The sequence below is a fragment of the Schistocerca cancellata genome, chromosome 11 (genome assembly GCF_023864275.1).
Source record: "Schistocerca cancellata isolate TAMUIC-IGC-003103 chromosome 11, iqSchCanc2.1, whole genome shotgun sequence".
Taxonomy (NCBI): Eukaryota; Metazoa; Arthropoda; class Insecta; order Orthoptera; family Acrididae; genus Schistocerca; species Schistocerca cancellata.
Window position 1 is genome coordinate 46,233,608 of NC_064636.1, and position 26,837 is coordinate 46,260,444.

The 26,837-nt window shown below is 45.3% G+C and overlaps 1 protein-coding gene and 1 non-coding gene across 2 annotated transcripts in view; both read right to left on the reverse strand.

The window, feature by feature from the left end:
* The window catches only part of LOC126108168 (voltage-gated potassium channel subunit beta-2-like), a 666,110-nt gene that overhangs the window by 240,386 nt on the left and 398,887 nt on the right, over positions 1–26,837 (reverse strand). The gene's annotated exons all lie outside the window — the stretch shown is intronic.
* On the reverse strand, positions 15,109–15,183 carry Trnat-ugu (transfer RNA threonine (anticodon UGU)). Its single transcript has one exon. It is a non-coding gene; the product is annotated as a tRNA-Thr (tRNA).

Genomic DNA, 26,837 nt, shown 5'->3' on the forward strand with positions numbered 1-26,837 from the left:
CTCCATCTCCTCTGTCAACCCGACCTGGTACGGATCCCACACTGATGAGCAATACTCAAGTATAGGTCGAACGAGTGTTTTGTATGCCACCTCCTTTGTTGATGGAGTACATTTTCTAAGGACTCTCCCAATGAATCTCAACCCGGTACCCGCCTTACTAACAATTAATTTTATATGATCATTCCACTTCAAATCGTTCAGCACGCATACTCCCAGATATTTTACAGAAGTAACTGCTACCAGTGTTTGTTACGCTATCATATAATCGTACAATAAAGGATCCTTCTTTCTATGTATTCGCAATACATTACATTTGTCTATGTTAAGGATCAGTTGCCACTCCCTGCACCAAGTGCCTATCCGCTGCAGATCTTCCTGCATTTCGTTACAATTTTCTAATGCTGCAACTTCTCTGTATACTACAGCATCATCCGCGAAAAGCCGCACGGAACTTCCGACACTATCTACTAGGTCATTTAAATATATTATGGAAAGCAATGGTCCCATAACACTCCCCTGTGGCACGGCAGAGGTTACTTTAACGTCTGTAGACGTCTCTCCATTGAGAACAACATTCTGTGTTCTGTTTGCTAAAAACTCTTCAATCCAGCCACACAGCTGGTCTGATAATCCGTAGGCTCTTACTTTGTTTATCAGGCGACAGTGCGGAACTGTATCGAACGCCTTCCGGAAGTCTAGGAAAATGGGATCTACCTGGGAGCCTGTATCTAATATTTTCTGGGTCTCATGAACAAATAAAGCGAGTTGGGTCTCACACGATCGCTGTTTCCGGAATCCATGTTGATTTCTACAGAGTAGATTGTGGGTTTCCAAAAACGACATGATACTCGAGCAAAAAACGTGTTCTAAAATTCTACAACAGATCGACGTCAGAGATATAGGTCCTTCCTTTTGCTAACCATATTGTCGTCACTAATTCTGTAACTATTCCTGCCATTGTCAAAACCTATGCTCTGCTCAACTCTGCACTAACCCTGCCACAATCACCACTTCATTTCATCTCCCGCTTATTCATCGGTTAGGCGTTATTACGTGTTCGTACTACGCGCTGTTCCGAGAACAGAACTAAAGAGTCTGCTAACCGGGGACTGTACAACTGGCCCTTAGTAGTGCAGCGTTCTGGCAAAAAATTTCTGTCAAAATTTCTTTTCCTCGGATATATCGAGAAGATAATACACTACTGGCCATTAAAATTGCTTCACCAAGAAGAAGTGCAGATGATAAATGGGTATACATTGGACAAATATATTATACTAAAGCTGACATGTGATTACATTTTCACGCAATTTGGGTGCATAGATCCTGAGAAATCAGTTACCCAGAACAACCACCTCTGGCCGTAATAACGGCCTTGATACGTCTGGGCATTAAGTCACACAGAGCTTGGATGGCGTGTACAGCTACAGCTGCCCATGCAGCTTCAACACGATACCACAGTTCATCAAGAGTAGTGACTGGTGTATTGTGGCGGGCCAGTTGCTCGGCCACCATTAAACGGGCGTTTTCAGTTGGTGAGGGATCTGGAAAATGTGTTGGCCAGGGCAGGAATCGAACATTTTCTGTATCCAGAAAGTCCCCTACAGGACCTGCGACACGCAGTCGTGCATTATCCTGCTGAAATATGTAGGGTTTCGCAGGGATCGAATGAAGGGTAGAGCCACGGGTCGTAACACATCTGAAATGTAACGTCCACTGTTCAAAGTGCCGTCTATGCGAACAAGACGTGACCGACACGTGTAACCAATGGCACCCCATACCATCACGCCGGGTGATACGCCAGTAAGGCGATGACGAAAACACGCTTCCAATGTGCGTTCACCGCGATGTCGCCAAACACGAATGCGACCATCATGATGCTGTAAAGAGAACCTGGATTCATCCGAAATTATGACGTTTTGCCACTCTTGCACCCAGGTTCGTCGTCGAGTACACCATCGCAGGCGCTCCTGTCTGTGATGCAGCGTCAAGGGTAACCGCAGCCACGGTCTCCGAGCCGATAGTCCGTGCTGCTGCAAACGTCGTCGAACTGTTGATGCAGATGGTTGTTGTCTTGCAAACGTCCCCATCTGTTGACTCAGCGATCGAGACGTGGCTGCACGATCCTTTACAGCCGTGCGGATAAGATGCCTGTCATCTCGACTGCTAGTGATACGATGCCGTTGGGATCCAGCACGGCGTTCCGTGTTACCCTCCTGAACCCACCTATTCCGTATTCCGTATTCTCGACCAACGCGAGCAGCAATGTCGCGATACGATTAACCGCAATCGCGATAGGCTACAATTCGATCTTTATCAAAGTCGGAAACGTGGTGGTACGCATTTCTCCTCCTTACACGAGGCATGGAGGTATGGAGGTATTTCACTCCGCCGGCCAGGGTGGCCGAGCGGTTCTAGGCGCTACACTCTGGAACCGCGCGAGCGCTACGGTCGCAGGTTCGAATCCTGACTCGGGCATGGATGTGTGTGCTGTCCTTAGGTTAGTTAGGTTTAAGTAGTTTTAAGTTCTAGGCGACTGATGACCTCAGATGTAAAGTTCCGTAGTGCTCAGAGCCATTTGAACCATTTGAACCTGTACCAATTTCCTGTTTACAAGATTTCTTTTGTTAAACGCTAATGATACTGTTTCTCTTGAAGAACTGATATTAATGTACCATAATTAAATGTTATTCTGTCTTTTTGGAAATGCTGTTAATGGTATCATTTAAGGGACAAACAGAGTGGGTGAGTATAGCATAGAGGAGCTGTTCCTGTGTCATGTTTTGTACTATTATTACGTTTGAATAAAGAGAAGTTGCCAAGTCATTTCAGGAAGCACCTTACAGTTACGCATCAATGGATTCTTCCCGATAACCGCTATAAGAAAATAAGTACCAAACTGTAGCATAGGATTTGAAAAAAAAGTTACTTTCATATCTGTGAGGCGACCCCACCTAACAACCAAAAACCAATGTCATATTATAGCCCCCGCTGTCCCATGCAACATTATATATACACTCCTGGAAATTGAAATAAGAACACCGTGAATTCATTGTCCCAGGAAGGGGAAACTTTATTGACACATTCCTGGGGTCAGATACATCACATGATCACACTGACAGAACCACAGGCACATAGACACAGGCAACAGAGCATGCACAATGTCGGCACTAGTACAGTGTATATCCACCTTTCGCAGCAATGCAGGCTGCTATTCTCCCATGGAGACGATCGTAGAGATGCTGGATGTAGTCCTGTGGAACGGCTTGCCATGCCATTTCCACCTGGCGCCTCAGTTGGACCAGCGTTCGTGCTGGACGTGCAGACCGCGTGAGACGACGCTTCATCCAGTCCCAAACATGCTCAATGGGGGACAGATCCGGAGATCTTGCTGGCCAGGGTAGTTGACTTACACCTTCTAGAGCACGTTCGGTGGCACGGGATACATGCGGACGTGCATTGTCCTGTTGGAACAGCAAGTTCCCTTGCCGGTCTAGGAATGGTAGAACGATGGGTTCGATGACGGTTTGGATGTACCGTGCACTATTCAGTGTCCCCTCGATGATCACCAGTGGTGTACGGCCAGTGTAGGAGATCGCTCCCCACACCATGATGCTGGGTGTTGGCCCTGTGTGCCTCGGTCGTATGCAGTCCTGATTGTGGCGCTCACCTGCACGGCGCCAAACACGCATACGACCATCATTGGCACCAAGGCAGAAGCGACTCTCATCGCTGAAGACGACACGTCTCCATTCGTCCCTCCATTCACGCCTGTCGCGACACCACTGGAGGCGGGCTGCACGATGTTGGGGCGTGAGCGGAAGACGGCCTAACGGTGTGCGGGACCGTAGCCCAGCTTCGTGGAGACGGTTGCGAATGGTCCTCGCCGATACCCCAGGAGCAACAGTGTCCCTAATTTGCTGGGAAGTGGCGGTGCGGTCCCCTACGGCACTGCGTAGGATCCTACGGTCTTGGCGTGCATCCGTGCGTCGCTGCGGTCCGGTCCCAGGTCGACGGGCACGTGCACCTTCCGCCGACCACTGGCGACAACATCGATGTACTGTGGAGACCTCACGCCCCACGTGTTGAGCAATTCGGCGGTACGTCCACCCGGCTTCCCGCATGCCCACTATACGCCCTCGCTCAAAGTCCGTCAACTGCACATACGGTTCACGTCCACGCTGTCGCGGCATGCTACCAGTGTTAAAGACTGCGATGGAGCTCCGTATGCCACGGCAAACTGGCTGACACTGACGGCGGCGGTGCACAAATGCTGCGCAGCTAGCGCCATTCGACGGCCAACACCGCGGTTCCTGGTGTGTCCGCTGTGCCGTGCGTGTGATCATTGCTTGTACAGCCCTCTTGCAGTGTCCGGAGCAAGTATGGTGGATCTGACACACCGGTGTCAATGTGTTCTTTTTTCCATTTCCAGGAGTGTATATATATATATATATATAATAGAAGGAAACATTCCACGTGGGCCTCTGTATACGTCTGCTTGTGTCTGTATATGTGTGGATGGATGTGTGTGTGTGTGTGTGTGTGTGTGTGTGTGTGCGCGCGAGTATATACCCGTCCTTTTTTCCCCGTAAGGCAAGTCTTTCCGCTCCCGGGATTGGAATGACTCCTTACCCTCTCCCTTAAAACCCAATCCTTTCGTCTTTCCCTCCCCTTCCCTCTCTCCTGACGAGGCAACCGTTCGTTGCGAAAGCTAGAATTTTGTGTGTATGTTTGTGTTTGTTTGTGTGTCTATCGACGTGCCAGCGCTTTCGTTTGGTAAGTCACATCATCTTTTTACATATATATACAGGGTGAGTCACCTAACGTTACCGCTGGATATATTTCGTAAACCACATCAAATACTGATGAATCGATTCCACAGACCGAACGTGAGGAGAGGGGCTAGTGTAATTTGTTAATACAAACCATAAAAAAATGGACGAAAGTATGTTTTTTATACAAACCTACGTTTTTTTAAATGGAACCACGTTAGTTGTGTTAGCGCATCTGAACATATAAACAAATACGTAATCAGTGCCGTTTGTTGCATTGTAAAATGTTAATTACATGCGGAGATATTGTAACCTAAAGTTGACGTTTGAGTACCACTCCTCCGCTGTTCGATCGTGTGTATCGGAGAGCACCGAATTACGTAGGGATCCAAAGGGAACGGTGATGGACCTTAGGTACAGAAGAGACTGGAACAGCATATTACGTTGACATGCTAACACCTTTTCATTGGTCTTTTTCACTGACGCACATGTACATTACCGTGAGGGGTGAGGTACACGTACACACGTGGTTTCCGTTTTCAATTACGGAGTGGAATAGAGTGTGTCCCGACTTGTCAGGCCAATAGATGTTCAATGTGGTGGCCATCATTTGCTGCACACAATTGCAATCTCTGGCGTACTAAATGTCGTACACGTCGCAGTACTTCTGGTGTAATGTCGCCGCAGGCTGCCACAATACGTTGTTTCATATCCTCTGGGGTTGTAGGCACATCACGGTACACATTCTCCTTTAACGTACCCCACAGAAAGAAGTCCAGAGGTGTAAGATCAGGAGAACGGGCTGGCCAATTTATGCGTCCTCCACGTCCTATTTGTTTATATGTTCAGATGTGCTAACAAAACTAACGGGGTTCCATTTAAAAAAACGTAGGTTTGTGTTAAAAAACATACTTCCGTGCATTTTTTTTATGGTTTGTATTAACCAATTACACTAGCCCCTCTCCTCACGTTCGGTCTGTGGAATCGGTTCGTCAGTATTTGATGTGGTTTACGAAATATATCCAGCGGTAACGTTAGGTGACTCACCCTGTATATAAGATTAGGCAGGACATACAAACAGAAGCGATCTAGGGACTACGAGTGTATATATAAAATTCGCAAGGAAGCTCGTACGTGGCCACTTTTTCATACCCAGTAGCGCTGCATTTCTCTGGTGGAATAATATCGAGTTATGTACTAAAATGTAAAAACGAAATCCTTATCTCAAATATAAAAATGAGTTACACTGTTATCACGCCATTTGATGTCATAACAAATATAGAGTAGCAGGGAACAAAGAACTGGAACACAAAAACAAAACTTACAAAAATACGCCAAGCGCATTCATATGACAAATTGCCGCTGTCTGGTGCTACAAACAGGATGTTTCCTCAGGGCGTGCGAAAATGTAGCAGGACATAGAGAACGCTTCACTGGACTCTTTGACACAAGGAACCTGGGGTCGGAGGAGCCAACTTAAGGAGATGTGGAGGTAAACTTGTCTACCGCTTTGTCTAGCATTACTGTTCTCCAGCTTACTTACCACTAACGTGCGTACAAGTTTTCACGTACTGTGGTGTGTATTTACACGTACATTCTCTATTTCCTGCAAGGAAACGAGGAGTACGAACCTGATGACTAGGAAGTCATGATGCAGGTTTTGTTTACATTACTTGTCCACAAGGTGGCTCTGTTGTACCGTATCTACGTTGTCGCATGACAGAACGCGCTATGAATCAATGACAGAGCGATTCGTTACTCACAAGGGAACCTTCCCATCGCACCCCCTCAGATATAGTTATAAGTTGGCACAGTGGATAGGCCTTGAAAAACTGAACACAGATCAATCGAGAAAACAGGAAGAAGTTGTGTGGAACTATGAAAAAAATGAGCAAAATATATAAACTGAGTAGTCCATGCGCAAGATAGGCAACATCAAGGACAGTGTGAGCTCAGGAGCGCCGTGGTCCAGTGGTTAGCGTGCGCAGCTGCGGAACGAGAGGTCCTCGGTTCAAGTCTTCCCTCGAATGAAAAGTTTACTTTCTTTTCTTTCGCAAAGTTATGATCTGTCCGTTCGTTTATTGACGTCTCTGTTCACTGTAATAAGTTTTGTGTCTGTGTTTCGCGACCGCACCGCAAAACCGTGTGATAAGTAGACGAAAGGACGTGCCTCTCCAATGGGAACCGAAAACATTTGATCGCAAGGTCATAGGTCAACCGATTCCTCCAAAGGAAAATACGTCTGATGTAATCTATACGAAATTGGTGACGGCATGTGCGTCACGTGACAAGAATATGTTGTCGACCCACCTAACTTGTACACTTGGCGAATGGGTAAAAAGATTCTTCTACCTTGCCCGATTTAGGTTTTCTTGTGGATGTGATAACCACTCCCAAAAAAGTGTGTTTCGATGTTTGTTTAGGTGTAGCGTCCCCATACTACGGCGCAGTTACCTCGCAATCGGGCGGATGGACGGACAGATAATAATTGTCTGAAAATAAAAAATTAAATTTTCCACTCGAGGGAAGACTTGAACCAAGGACCTCTCGTTCCCGAGCTGCACACGCTAACCACGGGACCACGGCGCTGCTAAGCTTACACTTTCCTTGATGTTGCCTATGTTGCGCATGGACTACTCAGTTTGTATATTTTGCTTATTTTTTTCATAGTTCCACACAACTTCTTCCTGTTTTCTCGATTGATCTCTGTTCAGTTTTTCAAGGCCTGTCCACAGTGCCAACTTATAACTAAATCTGAGGGGGGTGCGATGGGGAGGTTGCCTTGTCAGTGCTGTTCAGAGACGCACGGTACAATACAGTGTAGCACTATAGGGACATTTCCTGGCCGCTGGGTTGGAAGCGGAGGTCCCACTCCAGGGCCGGCCAGAAATTCTGCACGCGTGCGGTGCTCCTGCACATGTGCAACTTCCGGGTCACAGCGTGCACGCCGCAGCCGCCAGCGTTCATGTAGTGCACGTTTCTACGCACAGATGTCGCTTTATCCACTTGCTGGGATACTCTGTACCGGCGCATGCTAGTGCGCTTTCCACAGCTTGCAAGCCAACCGTGGGAAGGTATTTAGCGTATTAAACATTTAAAATACTGTCACAGTCTACTCCTTGAGGCGTCTACTTTTATGATAACAGTTTAACCCAGTAAGACAAGTAATACAGTTAAGGGGCTCCGGAAAGGCTCAAAATCATGAAAAGTTCAATTTTTACTTTTTTGCGTTTTCTGAATCTGCAGACTATTACCTTTTAATAGATATATAATTTATTCAATTCCGAAGACTACAACTATTTTTAAATTTTTTTTGAAATGTGTTCTACATGGGCGTGACCCACTGTGGCGCTGTTAAACTGCTGTCAAATGGTGTTATTATTAACGTCCGTGTTCATCAGGTACATTTTAGTGATGTGAGATAAAGTATGTGTTGTGGCTAACCTGTGATGGTTCAATATATATCGCTGGTGTGATTGTCGATTGTTTCATGTTTATTTACTCTGTCGTTATCTCGAAAATATTCGTAATTAATTCTGTTTCTTGAGTCTCTGTTTTGTTGAAGTATAATAATGAGTAAAAGTAAAGTTATTAGAAATCCTCTGAAGGCTTTTAAGAAAAGGAGAAATGTTGGAAAGCCAAAGGTATGTGTTATTACTGTAAATAATAACATTCTAACATGGTACGAGCGATGCTTGCTTTAGACAAGGAACGCCTTCGGGCTGCAGACAGGGGTTGTAAAGAGTCTAGAAATACAAGCAAGAGTAAACAGGAGGAGGAACAAGAGGAAGCTGGAGGAGGAGTTTGCAGAGGATGAATATAATCCGTCCTACGGACCTGGAATGCACTAAAAAGTTAATCCAATCTTTGTCGCTCGATTCCCAAAACTTTTATTTTCTCATACTAATTACATGTTTTCTAAGGATCTTCCAAACATATTTGTTTCAAACTTTCAGTAAATGTTACACAGTACCTTCTGCATAATTTAACACAGCCTTTTTCCAAAAAACTGTATATTTTTGAATATATAAATAAAAAATTGCAAAAAAATGTTGTGAATTTTCATTACAATTGAAAAAAAAATCATCTTTAATAACTGAACTAAAATTTTGTAAAATCCCTGTGTTAAGTTGTACCCCTTTTCCAATAAATAATCTGTAAAAAGTTCAACTTCCTACCTCAAATACTTTGTGAGGAAAGATGTAATTTATAAGCGTTATTTTAACATTGCAAGTATAGGGCGTTCCGGAGCCCCTTAAGAACCGTGGGTTTTTATTAAGGCAGCTTGACTGACGGCACGTAAATACAAGTAATGTTTTTGATCTAGTATTAAAGAAAGAGAGCACTTAGCGATTTCAAATAACATTAAACCAATGCAAGGTTTCCTATAACTAATTCTCGGTGCCCTCAGTTACACCCACATAATTTCTGTCTCACTGACCTCTGAACAGAATGACAACCGCAGACCTCTCGATGATCACCTGTTATTTCGATACCATCTTTCATCAGCTCCGTCTCAAATCTGCATAATAACCGACAATTAGATGAATGTTACTTTTATCGACTTCGGCTGAGCGTAGCCCTTCACACATTGCCGGCCGGAGTGGCCGAGCGGTTCTAAGCGCTACAGTCTGGAACCGAGCGACCGCTATGGTCGCAGGTTCGAATCCTGCCTCGGGCATGGATGTGTGTGATGTCCTTAGGTTGGTTAGGTTTAAGTAGTTCCAAGTTCTAGGGGACTGATGACCTCAGCAGTTAAGTCCGATAGTGCTCTGAACCATTTGAACCTTCACACATTAAAAAAAAAGAACCCTAAATGTAAGTATACATTGGAACAATCGGTTTAATGACCAACTTTCCTGATAATAATGTAACATGGAGCAGAATGAGGCAATAATGCACAGTTAGTAAACAATAATTTTTAATTATGAAAGGAATAAATCCAAACACGTTTATCACTGGTCATGAGAAATGATAATCGAGTTGATGTGTCTCAGCCATTTTCTTAAGGACATTTAATTTTGCTTGCCGTTCTTCACTCTTGAGTACACTGCACTCGTCTTTGTGATATGTATTGTAGTGTCCTTCAATTGAAAACTTACTCTGGCCGCCTATTATTCGGCGGCATAGCAGTTCCCAGTCATTTTTAAACGACTGAGAACATAGATCTCACGTCCTTTGCTTTTTCACAGTACCTGCCACTTCTCAGTACTTCTCTGTTAAGGTTACGGTTACCAGGGGTAAAAGAGACTGGGTATGTTGCGCTCTTGCTTGTACCACATAAACAGCGAAGTGGAGCCGACGCCGTCCATTTAGGACACATGTCTAATAACAGATGTCGCTGTCGCACATGTGCAGCATTTCTGCACGTTTGCACACTGTGCAGCGTTTGGCCGGCCCTGTCCGACTCCATGGCCTATGAGGTCACGTGACCTGAACCGCCTCGATTACTTCCTGTGGAGACACCTAAAGCTATTTCTGTATGGGACGCCAGTGGATATGGAGATGTAATTAGTGCCAGAATTTAGCTGCCTCTGATATTCACGGTAAATGATAAATGCCAGACAGTCGCAGGATAAATGGCTCTGAGCACTATGGGACTTAACATCGATGGTCATCAGTCCCCTAGAACTTAGAACTGCTTAAACCTAACTAACCTTAGGACATCACACACATCCATGCCCGAGGCAGGATTCGAACCTGCGACCGTAGCAGTCTCGCGCCTCCGGACTGAGCGCCTAGAACCGCTAGACCACCGCGGCCGGCTCGCAGGATAAAGATTTACTGAAATCCTTGACCACAGTTTAGGTATATCTAAATATACCTTTATCAGAAGCAAAAATACACTGAAATCTCATCCTGCAGTGGAGGTGAATAAAACAATCGTGCCAAAGGCGTCATAAATATGCTGTACAGATGGAGGTGATATTTTAATTTTAACTACTAACGACGTAGAACAGACGTAATATGCGGAGTTCCCCAAGGAAGTGTTATAGGCCCTCTATAATTCCTGGTCTACATTAACAACATAGGAGACAATCTGAGTAGCCGTCTTCGATTCTTTTCAGTTGATGCTGTCATTTAATGTCTTATAAAGTCATCAGATGATCAAAACGACTTGCAAAATGATTTAAATAACGTATCTGTTTGGTGCGAAAAGTGGCAGTTGACCCTGAATAAGGAAAAGTGTGAAGTTATTCACATGAGTACTAAAAGAAATCAGCTAAATTTCGATTACGCGATAAGTCACACACATCTGAAGGCTGTAAATTCAACTAAATACTTAGGGATTACAGTTACAAATAACCTAAATTGGAAAGATCACATACATAATATTGTGGGTAGAGCAAACCAAAGACTGCGATTCATTGTCAGAACACTTAAAAGGTGCAACAGGTATACTAAAGAGACTGCTTACACCACGCTTGCCGGCCGGAGTGGCCGAGCTGTTCTAGGCGCTACAGTCTGGAACCGCGCGACCGCTACGGTTGCAGGTTCGAATCCTGCCTCGGACATGGATGTGTGTGATGTCCTTAGGTTAGTTAGGCTTAAGCAGTTCTAAGTTCTAGGGGGCTAATGACCCTCAAAGTTAAGTCCCATAGTGCTCAGAGCCATTTGAACCATTTTTGTACACCACGCTTGTCCGCCCTATTCTGGAGTACTGCTGTGCGGTGTGGGATCCGCATCAGGTGGGACTGACGGATGACATCGAAAAAGTTCAAAGAAGGGCAGCTCGATTTGTATTATCGCGAAATAGGGTAGATAGTGTCACAGACATGATACGTGAATTGGAGGGGCAATCATTAAAACAAAGGCGTTTTTCGTTGCGACGGGTTCTTCTCATGAAATTTCAATCACCAGTTTTCTCCTCCGATTGCGAAAACATTCTGTTGGCACCCACCTACATAGGGAGAAATGATCATCACGATAAAATAAGAGAAATCAGGGCACGCACGGAAAAATTTAAGTGCTCGTTTTTCCCGCGCGCCGTTCGAGAGTGGAACGGTAGAGAGACAGCTTGAATGAAGGTGGTTCATTGAACCCTCTGCCAGTCACTTTACTGTGAACAGCAGAGTAATGACTAGATGTACACGATTCTTTTATGCACCTCCACAGCAGGATGTGATTTCAGTATATTTTTGCTTCTGATGAAGGTATACTTAGATATACCGAAACGGTGGTCAAGGATTTCAATAAACCTTTATCCTGCAACTGTTTGGCTATTGTCATTTGCCGTGAAGATTTTCGACAGTTGCTGCTTCAGCCATGTTTAGCATTTTGTCTGTGATATGATTGGAAACACACCAGGGATATTTGTCAGGATGTGTCAGAGTCTTGTTCATCGATGTCATGCTTGCAGTGAGGTTGATGGCCATCAGCTTCAGCACATTTTGTAAGACACTGTACAAATGGTACGTTCATTGTATCGATGAGGTATTTGCAGTTAACTGTAACTAATGGAAATAAAAAAAAGTACACAGTAATGTGGTTTTATTGCTGTTATCTCGTAAAGCTGGCGTCTCGGATCACAGGGTCCCTATCTGAAATTGTTCAATGGAGCATCCTCCATGTCCTGTTGAATTTTTGCACGCCGTTACGGAAACGCCGTGTATAAGGGACGGCAGACATCGGATGAATCCCTTATCAGTCGAGACACTTTCTCTATTTGAAAAGATGCTCTTCAACAGGCTCCCAAAAGTGGGAATTTTTGTACCAGCATCTGCTCATTAAGCAGGTAGACGCCAGAAGATCTGTGAGGGCAAAATATCTTGCTCTCTTCCAGAAGATCACCTCACGAAAGTATAATCGCAGAAAGGGCGGCCTCATGACTCTTACGGCAAGACTCCCATGTAGTTTTATTTTACGGTACATTTTTCGGCTTTTATCCACAGTATCTGTTTATAACTTATGGCACATATTGATGAAATGTGCTGCATAAGACTTCCGTAAGTTGATTTTAACCCTTTAGACTCATTATAAGACTGTACTGCACTGTAGTTCCTTCTCTAGATGGTCGCAGACGACAAAATGGTAGATATCGAAATAGACAGAGGGACAGAGAAACAATAAAAATCGTTCGAAAGAGGAAAGGACCTGATGGGATACCAGTTCGATTTTACACAGAGTACGCGAAGGAACTTGGCCCCCTTCTTGCAGAGGTGTACCGTAGGTCTCTAGAAGAGCGTAGCGTTCCAAAGGATTGGAAAAGGACACAGGTCATCCCAGTTTTCAAGAAGGGACGTCGAACAGAACTATAGGCCTATAGCTCTAACGTCGATCAGTTGTAGAATTTTGTAACACGTATTATTTTCGAGTGTAATGACTTTTCTGCAGATTAGAAATCTACTCTGTAGGAATCAGCATGGGTTTCGAAAAAGATGATCGTGTGAAACCCAGCTCGCGCTATTCGTCCACGAGACTCAGAGGGCCATAGACACGGGTTCACACGTAGATGCCGTGTTTCTTGACTTCCGCAAAGAGTTTGATACGGTTCCCCACAGTCGTTTAATGAACAAAGTAAGAGCATATGGACTATCAGGCCAATTGTGGGATTGGATTGAAGAGTTCCTAGATAGCAGCACGCAGCATGTCATTCTCAATGGAGAGAAGACTTCCGAAGTAAGAGTGATTTCAGGTGTGCCGCAGGGGAGTGTCATAGGACCGTTGCTGTTCACAATATATATAAATGACCTTGTGGATAACATCGGAAGTTCACTGAGGCTTTTTGCAGATGATGCTGTGGTATACGGAGAGGTTGTAACAATGGAAAATTGTACGGAAATGCAGGAGAATATGCAGCGAATTGACACATGGTGCAGGGAATGGCAATTGAATCTCAATGTAGACAAATGTAATGTGCTGCGAATAGATGGAAAGAAAGATCCCTTATCATTTAGCTTCAAAATAGCAGGTCAGCAACTGGAAGCAGTTAATTCCATAAATTATCTGGAAGTACGCATTGGGAGTGATTTAAAATGGAATGATCACGTAAAGTTGATCGTCGGTAAAGCAGATGCCAGACTGAGATTCATTGGGAAAATCCTAAGGAAATGCAATCCGAAAACAAAGGAAGTAGGTTACAGTACGCTTGTTCGCCCACTGCTGGAATACTGCTCAGCAGTGTGGGATTCGTACCAGATAGGGTTGATAGAAGAGATAGAGAAGATTCAACGGAGAGCAGCGCGCTTCGTTATAGGATCATTTAGTAATCGCGAAAGCGTTACGGAGATGATAGATGAACTCCAGTGGAAGAATCTGCAGGAGAGACGCTCAGTAACTCGGTAAGGGCTTTTGTCAAAGTTTCGAGAACATACCTTCACCGCGGAGTTAAGCAGTATATTGCTCCCTCCTACATATATCTCGCAAAGAGACCATGAGGATAAAATCAGAGAGATTAGAGCCCACACAGAGGCATACCGACCATCTTTCTTTCCACGAACAATACGAGACTGGAATAGAAGGGAGAACCGATAGAGGTACTTAGGGTACCCTCCGCCACACACCGTCAGGTGGCTTGCGGAGTATGGATGTAGATGTAGACGTAGAAGACTCAGTGCAATCACACAGGGAAAGCCACATATCCTTTACGACTTTCTTTGTATGTAAATTGTGTTGATTTTCTTATGCATTTCTATATTCACTAGATCTAATTTCCATATCGCGTATATACCGTATTTTAAGATTCATTTAGTGGTTACGGTCTTCAATAAAATTAAAATAAGGCTTTTTGAATTTACACTCCAACAGAGGGCACTACATGTCTTCGATGATGCGCAATTCATGCAGTTTGGTACAAATGCTTCAAATGGCTCTGAGCACTATGGGACTTAACTTCTGTGGTCATCAGTAGCCTAGAACTTAGAACTACTTAAACCTAACTAACCTAAGGACATGACACACATCCATGCCCGAGGCAGGATTCGAACCTGCGACCGTAGCAGTCGCGCGGTTCCAGACTGTAGCGCCTAGAACCGCTCGGCCACTCCGTCCGGCTCATGCAGTTTGCTTTGGTTCTAATTAATGGTCTGTTTTATTTCTGCCGTGTAGAGGCTGTGTCGTTTCTGACAAGTTTATGCTCTGACATGTTGGTTCCCGTGTGATTGTTCTGGTAATGTTATGCTACTGCTATGTTCCTACTTACATGGAATCGTACAACAGCGTTATATACATATCTGCTACTTGTTCTGAATCTACCTGTTTTTGTATTATAGCACTGATGATGACTATGTTATAGTCGAAATTTAGATCAGCAATAAACTACGGATTTCTTAGAATTATATTAATATCTTCAGATGCTGACGGTCGTTGATATATATCAACGGGGACAAGTGAAAATGTGTGTCTCGACCGGGACTCGAACCCGGGATCTCCTGCTTACATGGCAGACGCTCTATCCATCTGAGCCACCGAGGGCGCAGAGGACAGTGCGACTGCAGGAATGATCTCGCGCACGCCTCCCGCCAGACCCACATCCTCACCTTATATGTCCACACACTACATTCGTAGTGTCCCACCCCAACACACTCATTACTCGTGGAAGACACTCTTACCATGTCCGAAAGAACAGACACCATATCCATATAAGTACAGGGCTATTACAAATGATTGAAGCGATTTCATAAATTCACTGTAGCTCCATTCATTGACATATGGTCACGACACACTACAGATACGTAGAAAAACTCATAAAGTTTTGTTCGGCTGAAGCCGCACTTCAGGTTTCTGCCGCCAGAGCGCTCGAGAGCGCAGTGAGACAAAATGGCGACAGGAGCCGAGAAAGCGTATGTCGTGCTTGGAATGCACTCACATCAGTCAGTCATAACAGTGCAACGATACTTCAGGACGAAGTTCAACAAAGATCCACCAACTGCTAACTCCATTCGGCAATGGTATGCGCAGTTTAAAGCTTCTGGATGCCTCTGTAAGGGGAAATCAACGGGTCGGCCTGCAGTGATCGAAGAAACGGTTGAACGCGTGCGGGCAAGTTTCACGCGTAGCCCGCAGAAGTCGACGAATGAAGCAAGCAGGGAGCTAAACGTACCACAGCCGACGGTTTGGAAAATCTTACGGAAAAGGCTAAAGCAGAAGCCTTACCGTTTCGAACTCATTGATGGGGACATGCTGCGCCGAGTGTGGGAGGAACTTGAGTATCGGCTTGATGTCTGCCGAATCACTAAAGGGGCACATATCGAAGTTAGCAGTGTGGGTTATCGACGAGTGTGAACGGCTCCATGTTTGTCTCTATATGTCTCCTGTTTTATTGCCCACCGTTCTGTCACTTATGTGTCTTCCCACTGTTTTTGCTCCTTGTATATTCTATGGCTGAAGAGCAGCGTAGTGTGCTGCTGACAGCCTGCCTGTTGTACAGGTTTAAAATAACAATAAAGTTTAAAAAAAATCGCTATTTCAAGTCTCCTCAAGCTCCTGTCCGGCTGTACGTGGGGTCTGGACCCCTCCACCATCCTCCACACGTATAAATCCCTCATCCGTCCTATCCTTTGTTATGCCCATCCGGCCCGGATCTCCGCCCCCCCTACCTTTTACAAATCCCTCCAAATCCTTGAATGCCATGCTCTCCGCCTCGCCTATCGCATCCGTCTCCCCTCCCCCACGTGGATTCTGTACGAGCTCATCCCCTTCCCCCACCTCCTCCTTTTCCTTGAAAGGATACGGATCCTGTACACCTCCCGTAAACTCGATTCTCCTCACCCGCTCGTCTCCCCGATCCTCTCCCACCCCCGCCAGCTGCCGCGCCTGTATTCCCACGTCCCGCCCGGTCTCCATCTCTCCACCCTGCTTACCCTCTCCCACGGTGGCTTCCGCCAGCTCCCCCTCCCTGATGATGCCCTCCTCCCCTCCATCTACCCCTCCTACCAACTTTGATCCTCACACCCTCCTCCTGTGCTTGCTCCTCTGGGCACCCTCCCTCCCTTCTCTCCCTTTTCCCCCCTCCTCCTTTTCTCCCCCCTCCTCCCCCGGGCTTCCCCTCCCCTGTCCCTCTCCTCCTGCCCCCGTCTCCTCGGCCATTGGCATCCTTTCTCTCCCCTCTCCCCCACCTCACCCCTGTTCCCTTCTTGGCAGGTCCCCGGACTCGCACACGCTAAGTGGACATTCGCGCGCCGGAGATCACCGCCATCAGTGTTTCGTGTGTGCCGTCGTGTTTAGTGCTCAGTGTTCACCGTCACACTCCATCGTTCATCAGTGCCATCGTCATCTTCAGTGTTTGTGTGTCGTCTCATCAGTTAGCAGTGTGGATTATCGACGAGTGTGAACGGCTCCATGTTTGTCTCTATATGTTTCCTGTTTTATTGCCCACCGTTCTGTCACTTATGTGTCTTCTCACTGTTTTTGCTCCTTGTATATTCTGTGGCTGAAGAGCAGCGTAGTGTGCTGCTGACAGCCTGCCTGTTGTACAGGTTTAAAATAACAATAAAGTTAAAAAAAATAGCGATTTCAAGTCTCCTCGTCTGCCGAATCACTAAAGGGGCACATATCGAACATTTGTGAATGCCTAAAAATACTTTTTGAGTTTTTGTATGTGTGTGCAAAGCATTGTGAAAATATCTCAAATAATAAAGTTATTGTAGAGCTGTGAAATCGCTTCAATCATTTGTAATAACCCTGTATATAGTTCTGCCAATACCGGCCAGACCTTCTTCTTCTGTGCGGATGCACACATATTCCCCAAACTCTTACGGGACTTGGTAAGAATGTCTTCCACGAATGATGAGTGTGTTGGGGTGGGACACTACGAATGTAGTGTGAGGACATACAAGGTGAGAATGTGGGTCTCGCGGGCGGCGTGCGCGAAATAGTCCCTGCAGTCGCACTATCCTCTGTGCTCTCGGTGGCTCAGATGGATAAAAAAATAAATAAATAAAAAAAGATGGATAGAGCGTCTGCCATGTAAGGAGGAGATCCCGGGTTAGAATCCCGGTCGAGACACACATTTTCAACTGTCCCCGTTGATATATACCAACGCCCGTCAGCAGCTGAAGGTATTAATATATAATTCTAATTTCGTTGTAGACGGCTGCAGGTCATCAATGGTGTCTGTTCTTTCGGAACAGTGGGGTGTGAGCGATTGACAATTAGGGCAGCTTATTGGAGCGACAGGTGAGTTGCACGTTAAAATAGCGCCAAATTGTTCGCATGCTAAAATTTTTTGAGAAGGTAGGATGGGTAGCTGGTACCACAGTTTTCACTCAGAGTCTTTTAAACAGGAGCGTATTCTCCTTCTTTCTGCTGAGATATCAGTATTTTTCCGCTGGTTTTATATGTCGCCCGACACATCGCTGGTTTGAATGTTGTTGGTTTGTGAGAAGAATGTGCTATGCCTCATGTAACGAGGACAAACACCTGCCAGTACCAGAAGGGATTTTACAGTGGCAGGATTGTCACATATCGAGACTCTGGTTTACCATTCAGCCATATTGCTGCTCACTCTGGTTGAGTTACCACAATTGTGATGACAGCATGGAACGGATGGGTTAAGGGGAGCATACCCATCACCATACAGGATCTTAACGGCTGTACACGACTAGCGCCCGAGAGGATAGACTTTTTTTTTTTCGGCTGAGGAGGTCTGTGCAGCTACGTCATGCACCCTGCGTCAGGAAATGGGCTTGTTTGCACTAAGACAAGTATTCTCACTGGCAGTGCGTCGACGTCTGGAGCACCAGGGACTGTCAGCATGGCAGCCAGCAGCAGAGACAGGTGTGCCGAGAGTGACACCCAACAACAGCACTCGACAGTGGAATGCCACCACAGAGTCATTTCAGATGACTCCAACAAGCTCTGCATACAGCAGCACAACGGGTGTATACCTGTGTCGGGGCTCCAACGAGAACTAACGTTGGCAGATAGCATTCTTCATTGATATACGGGCGCAGCACCTGGCATGACGGTATGGGATGCCAACATCTTCACAACATGATCGCTTGCGGTTGGCGTAGGCGAAATTTGGATAGCACGCATAAAATTTCTGATGTGTAGAGACCAAGGAATGTGCCATAACTTGTAGGTCTCTGTGAAGTCATCTTCCAACACGATAATGCACGACTGCAAGTTGGCTGAGGACGACTGCAATGCACACACTGGACTCGCATTCGGGATGACGACGGTTCAACCCCGCGTACGGCCATCCTGATTTAGGTTTTCTGTGATTTCCCTAAATCGCTTCAGGCAAACGCCGGAATGGTTCCTTTGAAAGGGCACGGCCGACTAGCTTCCCAGTCCTTCCCTAATCTGATGAGACCGATGACCTTGCTGTCTGGTCTCCTCCCACAAACAATCCAACACAACTACCCCAACGCATTACATTTCTGATGTGTTAAAGCCAGTGGCTGTGGGCTGCCTTCTAAATCTCTGTGAAGTTAACTTCCTACAAGATAACGCCAGACCACACACTGCTCTTGCTGCCCTGTGCAGAGGGTGCTGTGGTGCCGCCCTGTCCAGCACGACCCGCAGACCAGTCAGCCACAAACCACACACGGTCACCGGCTGCGAAGAGTCTGTCGCGGCTCCACTCGTCCCATAACATGGCTGGAGGACACTGGAAAACAGCTGGAGGAGCACACAGTGATGGGTCCGTGTCGTCTCACATCACACTCAGTCCGACTTGGTACCCAGCAGCCCTTATTGGTGACAGACAGAACTGAATTTTGCACCTTTCATACCCCCCAGATCAGTTATAAATTCAATAAGATATTCTTCCCACTATATACACACATAAGTAGACTGGCGTTCTTCGCTGTACCTCCTGGTTGTTGTTGTTGTGGTCTTCAGTCCTGAGACTGGTTTGGTGCAGCTCTCCGTGCTACTCTATCCTGTGCAAGCTTCTTCATCTCCCAGTACCTGCTGCAGCCTACATCCATCTGAATCTGCTTAGTGTATTCATCTCTTGGTCTCCCTCTACGATTTTTACCCTCCACACTGACCTCCAATACTAAATTGGTGATCCCTTGATGCCTCAGAACATGTCCTACCAACCGATCCCTTCTTCTAGTCACTCCTCTTCTCCTCAATTCTATTCAATACCTCCTCATTAGTTATGTGATCTACCCATATAATCTTCAGCATTCTTCTGTAGCACCACATTTCGAAAGCTTCTATTCTCTTCTTGTCTAAACTATTTATCATCCACGTTTCACTTCCATACATGGCTACACTACATTCAAATACTTTCAGAAACGACTTCCTGACACTTAAGTCAATACTCGATGTTAACAAATTTCTCTTCTTCAGAAACGCTTTCCTTCCCATTGCCAGTCTACATTTTATATCCTCTCTACTTCGACCATCATCAGTTATTTTGGTCCCCAAATAGCAAAACTCCTTTACTACTTTAAGTGTTTCGTTTCCTAATCTAATTCCCTCAGAATCACCTGACTTAATTCGACTTCATTCCATTATCCTCGTTTTGGTTTTCTTGATGTTCATCTTATACCCTCCTTTCAAGACATTGTCCATTCCATTCAACTGCTCTTCCAAGTCCTTTGCTATCTCCGACAGAATTACAATGTCATCGGCGAACCTCAAAGTTTTTATTTCTTCTCCACGGATTTTAATACCTACTCCAAATTTTTCTTTTGTTTCCATCACTGCTTCCTCAATATACAGATTGAATAACATCGAGGAGAGGCTACAACCCAGTCTCACTCCCTTCCCAACCACTGCTACCCTTTTGTGCCCCTCGACTCTTATAACTGCTATCTGGTTTCTGTACAAACTGTAAATAGCTTTTCGCTCCCTGTATTTTACCCCTGCCAACTTGAGAGTTTAAAAGAGGGTATTGGAGTCAACACTGTCAAAAGCTCCTGGTGTTCTGCACTTTTAATGGCCAGTCTTGCGGGAATAGAGTGGCCACGTGCTGGCGCCCCTTGACCCTTGGTGCCTGTTGGCCACTAATTGGGGGGAAAGGCGCTGCCTGTTGCTCGCCTCGCCTGCAATTAGCCGCTGCCACTTGGCGCGCGCCGATTGGCCGGAGAGATAGGACACGTCAGCGCCCGGCCAATGAGGTCGCGACTCCGGTGACTCCCCATGGCCCACATCCAGTGCACCAACCAGGTTAGAAAAAAGTTCAATGCAGCACTGTCGCTCCAAGCAAAATCTACTGTTGTGAGACTAATATTGACTAGTGTACAAAATAACATATGCGTATATCTGCATATGTTGCATTTCCTCTTGCAGTACCGAGCGAGATGGCGCAGTGGTTAGACACTGGACTCGCATTCGGAAGGACGACGGTTCAATCCCGCGCCCAGCCATCCTGATTTAGGTTTTCCGTGATTTCCCTAAATCACTCCAGGTAAATGCCGGGATGGTTCCTCTGAAAGGGCACGGCCGCCTTCCTTCCCCATCCTTCCCTAATCCGATGAGACCGATGACCACGCTGTCTGGTCTCCTTCCCCAAACCAACCAACCAACCAATCCTCTTGCAGTATATTTTGTTGTTGTTGTTGTTGTTGTTGCGATGGTTTTCTGTGTGAACACTGCTGTGATGCGGCTCTCCATGCAAGCCTCTTCACCTACATCTACATCTTCTACATCTAATAATTACTCTGCAATTCACATTTAAGTGCTTGGCAGAGGGTTCATCGAAACCACAATCATACTATCTCTCTACCATTCCACTCCCGAAAAGCGCGCGGGAAAAACGAACACCTAAACCTTTCTGTTCGAGCTCTGATTTCTCTTATTTTATTTTGATGATCATTCCTACCTATGTAGGTTGGGCTCAACAAAATATTTTCGCATTCGGAAGAGAAAATTGGTGACTGAAATTTCGTAAATAGATCTCGCTGTGACGAAAAACGTCTTTGCTTTAATGACTTCCATCCCAACTCGCGTATCATATCTGCCACACTCTCTCTCCTATTACGTGATAATACGAAACGAGCTGCCCTTTTTTGCACCCTTTCGATGTCCTCGTTCAATCCCACCTGGTAAGGATCCCACACTGCGCAGCAATATTCTAACAGAGGACGAACGAGTGTAGTGTAAGCTGTCTCTTTAGTGGACTTGTTGCATCTTCCAAGTGTCCTGCCAATGAAACGCAACCTTTGGCTCGCCTTCCCCACAATATTATCTATGTGGTCTTTCCAACTGAAGTTGTTCGTAACACCCAGGTACTTAGTTGAATTGACAGCCTTGATAATTGTACTACTTATTGAGTAATCTAATTCCAGCGGATTTCTTTTGGAACTCATGTGGATCACCTCACACTTTTCGTTATTTAGCGTCAACTGCCATACAGCAATCTTTTCTAAATCGCTTTGCAACTGATACTGGTCTTCGAATGACGTTACTAGACGGTAAAGTACAGCATCATCTGCGAACAACCTAAGAGAACTGCTCAGATTGTCACCCAGGTAATTTATATAGATCAGGAGCAGCAGAGGTCCCAGGACGCTTCCCTGGGGAACACCTGATATCACTTCAGTTTTACTCGATGATTTGCCGTCTATTACTACGAACTGCGACCTTCCTCACAGGAAATCACCAATCCAGTCGCACAACTGAGACGATACCCCATAGGCCCGCAGCTCGATTGGAAGTCGCTTATGAGGAACGGTGTCAAAAGCTTTCCGGAAATCTAGAAATACGGAATCAACTTGAGATCCCCTGTCGATAGCGGCCATTACTTCGTGCGAATAAAGAGCTAGCTGCGTTGCACAAGAACGATGTTTTCTGAAACCGTGCTGATTACGTATCAATAGATCGTTCCCTTCGAGGTGATTCATAATGTTTGAATACAGTATATGCTCCAAAACCCTACTGCAAACCGACGTCAATGATACAGGTCTGTAGTTCGATGGATTACTCCTACTACCCTTCTTAAACACTGGTGCGACCTGTGCAATTTTCCAATCTGTAGGTACAGATCTATCGGTGAGCGAGCGGTTGTATATGATTGCTAAGTAGGGAGCTATTGTATCAGCGTAATCTGAAAGGAACCTAATCGGTAATCTGGACCTGAAGACTTGCCCGTATCAAGGGATTTGAGTTGCTTCGCAACGTCTGCACAACCACATCCACTTGGATCTGCCTGCTGTATTCGAGCCTCGATATTCCTCGACAGTTTTAACCCTGACACTTCCCTCCATTAGCAAACAGGGAGATCCTTGATGTCTGACAATGTGTCCTCTCAGCCGATCCCTACTTTTAGTCAAGTTGTGTCACAAATTTCTTGTCTCCCCAGTTCTATTCAGCACCTGCTCACTAGCTACTCCATCTGTCCATCCAATCTCCAGCATTCTTCTGGAGCACCACATTTCAGAAGCTTCTATTCTCTCCTCGTATGAGCGAACTGTGTATTGTGCACGGGACACTTCCCAACACTTCGATTTTTACGAATTTGTCTTTTTCAGAAACTTTTTGCTGCTACTGCCAGTTCTCAATTTTTAGCATATCTACTTCATCTACACCCGCATGGATACTCTGCAAATCACATTTAAGTTCCTGACGGAGTTATTATCGAACCACCTGCAGAATAATTCTCTATTATTTCAATCTCGTACAGCGCACCGAAAAAACGAACACCTATATGTCTCGGTGCGAGCTCTGATTTCCCTTATTTTATCATGGTGATCGTTTCTCCATAATTAGGTTGGTGTCAACAAAATATTTTCGCATTCGGAGCAGAAAGTTAGTTACTCAAATTTCGTGAGAAGATTCCCCTGCAACGAAAAACGCCTTCGTTTTAATGATGTCCACCCCAAAATGTTGTATAATTTCTGTGACACTGTCTCCCATACTTCGCGATAATACAAAACGTGCTGCCGTTCTTTCAATCCTATCTCGTAAGGAAGTATCCCACACTGCGCAGCAGTATTCTAAAAGAGGGCGGACAAGCGTAGGGTAGGCAATCTCTTTGATAGATCTTTTAGATTTTTCTAAGTGTCCTGCCTATAAAATGCAGTCTCTGGTTAGCCTTCCCCACAACATTTTCTATCTGTTCTTTCCAATTTAAATTGTTTCGTAATTGTAATTCTAGGTATTCAGTTGAATTTACGGCCTTTAGATTAGACTGATTTATCGTGTAATCGAAGTTTAACGGATTACTTTTAGCAATCACGTGAATGACAGGTATCATCAGCTACTGCCCATGTGCCAGTCATCATAGAATACTTTCAGTGGCTTATTTCCCATCTAATTCCATCTGCATCACATGATTCAGTTCCAATAGTCTCCATTAACCTAGTTTAATTTTTGTATAATGTCTTTTCAAGACACTATCAATTCCATTCAAATAATCTTCCATTGCTTTTTTGTCTCCTCAGTTATAGTTCTCTTTCGAAATATTTCCTCCGTTTGTTTTATTATACGCTTCTGCCATGCCCCACTCGCTTCTTAACTTCTGCTTGCTTTTTATGTAGTCTACTTGCATTGCAATCTAGTTTCTGTAAAAATTGCATATATCGTTTTGCTGCCTGATTTTTGTTTGTGATACCTTCTGAATTTCAAAGAAATTGTTTGAAACGTGTTCAACGCGGCAAGTAGCGGTTCTCACAGCAAGAAATGGGATTATTTTCAACAGTTCCGAAAATAGTGAATGTTTCCATTAACCTGCACCAATGCAAGGTGAAAAATTGGTCATGATATCTGTTGTTTGGCACATCAGTAGAATGCTCCCTTCTTTAATTAAAGCAAATAATTTTTCAGAAAACACACTACACTATTTTTAGCTCGTCTGCACACAATGACTTGCTCAGTGGAGCATCTTTAAATCGAGTCTCATACGTGGAACAGTTTTGTGTTGGTTTCTTTGGTATTCTGGAATTCCAGGTCTGTATGACAGAAGCTCTAATGGTTTTGCAAAGATGGCATCTGTACATCTACATCTATACTCCGCAAGCCACCTTACGGTGTGTGGCAGAGGTTACTTTGTGGACCTTGCCACTCCTCCCTCTTCCCGTTCCAGGAGCGAATGGCTCGCGAGAAGAGCGATTGCTGATAAAGCTCCCGTGTCGGCTGCAATCCCTCTGATTTTACCCTCGTGGTCTTTTCACCATACGAGGGTGAGTCAAAGGAAAACCTTAAATACAGGGTGATTCAAAAAGAATACCACAACTTTAGGAATTTAAAACTCTGCAACGACAAAAGGCAGAGCTAAGCACTATCTGTCGCCGAATTAAGGGAGCTATAAAGTTTCATTTAGTTGTACATTTGTTCGCTTGAGGCGCTGTTGACTAGGCGTCAGCGTCAGTTGATGCTAAGATGGTGACCGCTCAACAGAAAGCTTTTTGTGTTATTGAGTACGGCGGAAGTGAATCGACGAGAATTCGCGGGAAACAACTCAGTATGAACGTGACTCGCCTAAGGTGAACGTTTTCTGTGCCATTTCAGCCAATAAAGTTTTTGGTCCCTTTTTCTTCGAAGGTGCAACTGTAACTGGACTACAGTATCTGGAGATGTTAGAGAATTGGCTGTTCCCTCAGCTCGAACAAGAAGCACAACAATTCATATTTCAGCAAGATGGAGCGCCACCACATTGGCACTTATCTGTCCGTAACTACCTGAACGTCAACTACCCGAGGCGATGTATCGGCCACCAGGCAGCCCGTGACAGAGCACTTCATCACTGGCCTCCAAGAAGCCCTGATCTTACCCCCTGCGATTTTTTCTTATGGGGGTATGTTAAGTATATGGTGTTTCGGCCACCTCTCCCAGCCACCATTGATGATTTGAAACGAGAAATAACAGCAGCTATCCAAAGTGTTACGCCTGATATGCTACAGAGAGTGTGGAACGAGTTGGAGTATCGGGTTGATATTGCTCGAGTGTCTGGAGGGGGCCATATTGAACATCTCTGAACTTGTTTTCGAGTGAAAAAAAAACCTTTTTAAATACTCTTTGTAATGATGTATAACAGAAGGTTATATTATGTTTCTTTCATTAATTACACATTTTTAAAGTTGTGGTATTCTTTTTGAATCACCCTGTATTTTTTAAATATTATTTGTTGTGCAGAAGTGGTACAAAGCTGTATCACTTTTCAACGTAATCTCCCCCACGCTCAATGCAAGTCCTCCAGCGCTTACAGAGTGCATAAATTCCTTTAGAAAAAAAAATTCTTTTGGTAGTCCGCGCAACCACTCGTGCACCGCGTGGCGTACCTCTTCGTCAGAACGGAACTTCTTTCCTCCCATTGCGTCTTTGAGTGGTCCAAACATATGGAAATCACTTGGCTCAAGGTTTGGTGAGTATGGTGGATGAAGAAGACACTCAGAATGCAGGTCTGCGATTGTTGCAACTGTTGTACGGCCAGTGTGGGGCCTGGCATTGTCATGTTGCAAAAGGACACCTGCTGACAGCAATCCACGTCGCTTCGATTTGATTTCAGGCCGCAGATGATTTTTTAGGAGATCTGTGTACGATGCACTGGTGACAGTGGTCCCTCTAGGCGTGTAATGCTCCAAAATGACGCCTCTTTCGTCCCAAAAGAGAGTCAGCATAACCTTCGCTGCTGATGGTTCTGTTCGAAACTCCTTTGGTTTTGGTGATGAGGAATGGCGCCATTCCTTGCTCGCTCTCTTAGTCTGCGGTTGGTGGAAGTGAATCCAGGTTTCGTCCCCAGTAACGATTCTTGCAAGGAAGCCGTCACCTTCTCATTCAAAGCGCCGAAGATGTTCTTTACAAGCATCGAAACGTCGTTCTCTCATTTCAGGAGTCAGCTGCCGTGGCACCCATCTTGCAGACTCTTTGTGAAACTGGAGCACATCGTGCACAATGTGGTGTGCTGACCCGTGACTAATCTGTAAACGTGCTGCAGTGTCATTCAGTGTCACTCTGCGGTTTTCCTTCACTACGGCTTCAACTGCTGCAATGTTCTGTGGAGTCACAACTCGTTGTGCCTGACCTGGACGAGGAGCATCTTCCACTGAAGTCACACTATCTGCGAACTTCCTACTCCATTCGCAGACTTGCTGCTGTGACAAACATGCATCGCAGTACTGAACCTTCATTCGTCGATGAATTTCAACAGGTTTGACACCTTCACTACGCAAAAACCGAATAACAGAACGCTGTTCTTCCCTGATGCAAGCCACAAGTGGGACGGCCATC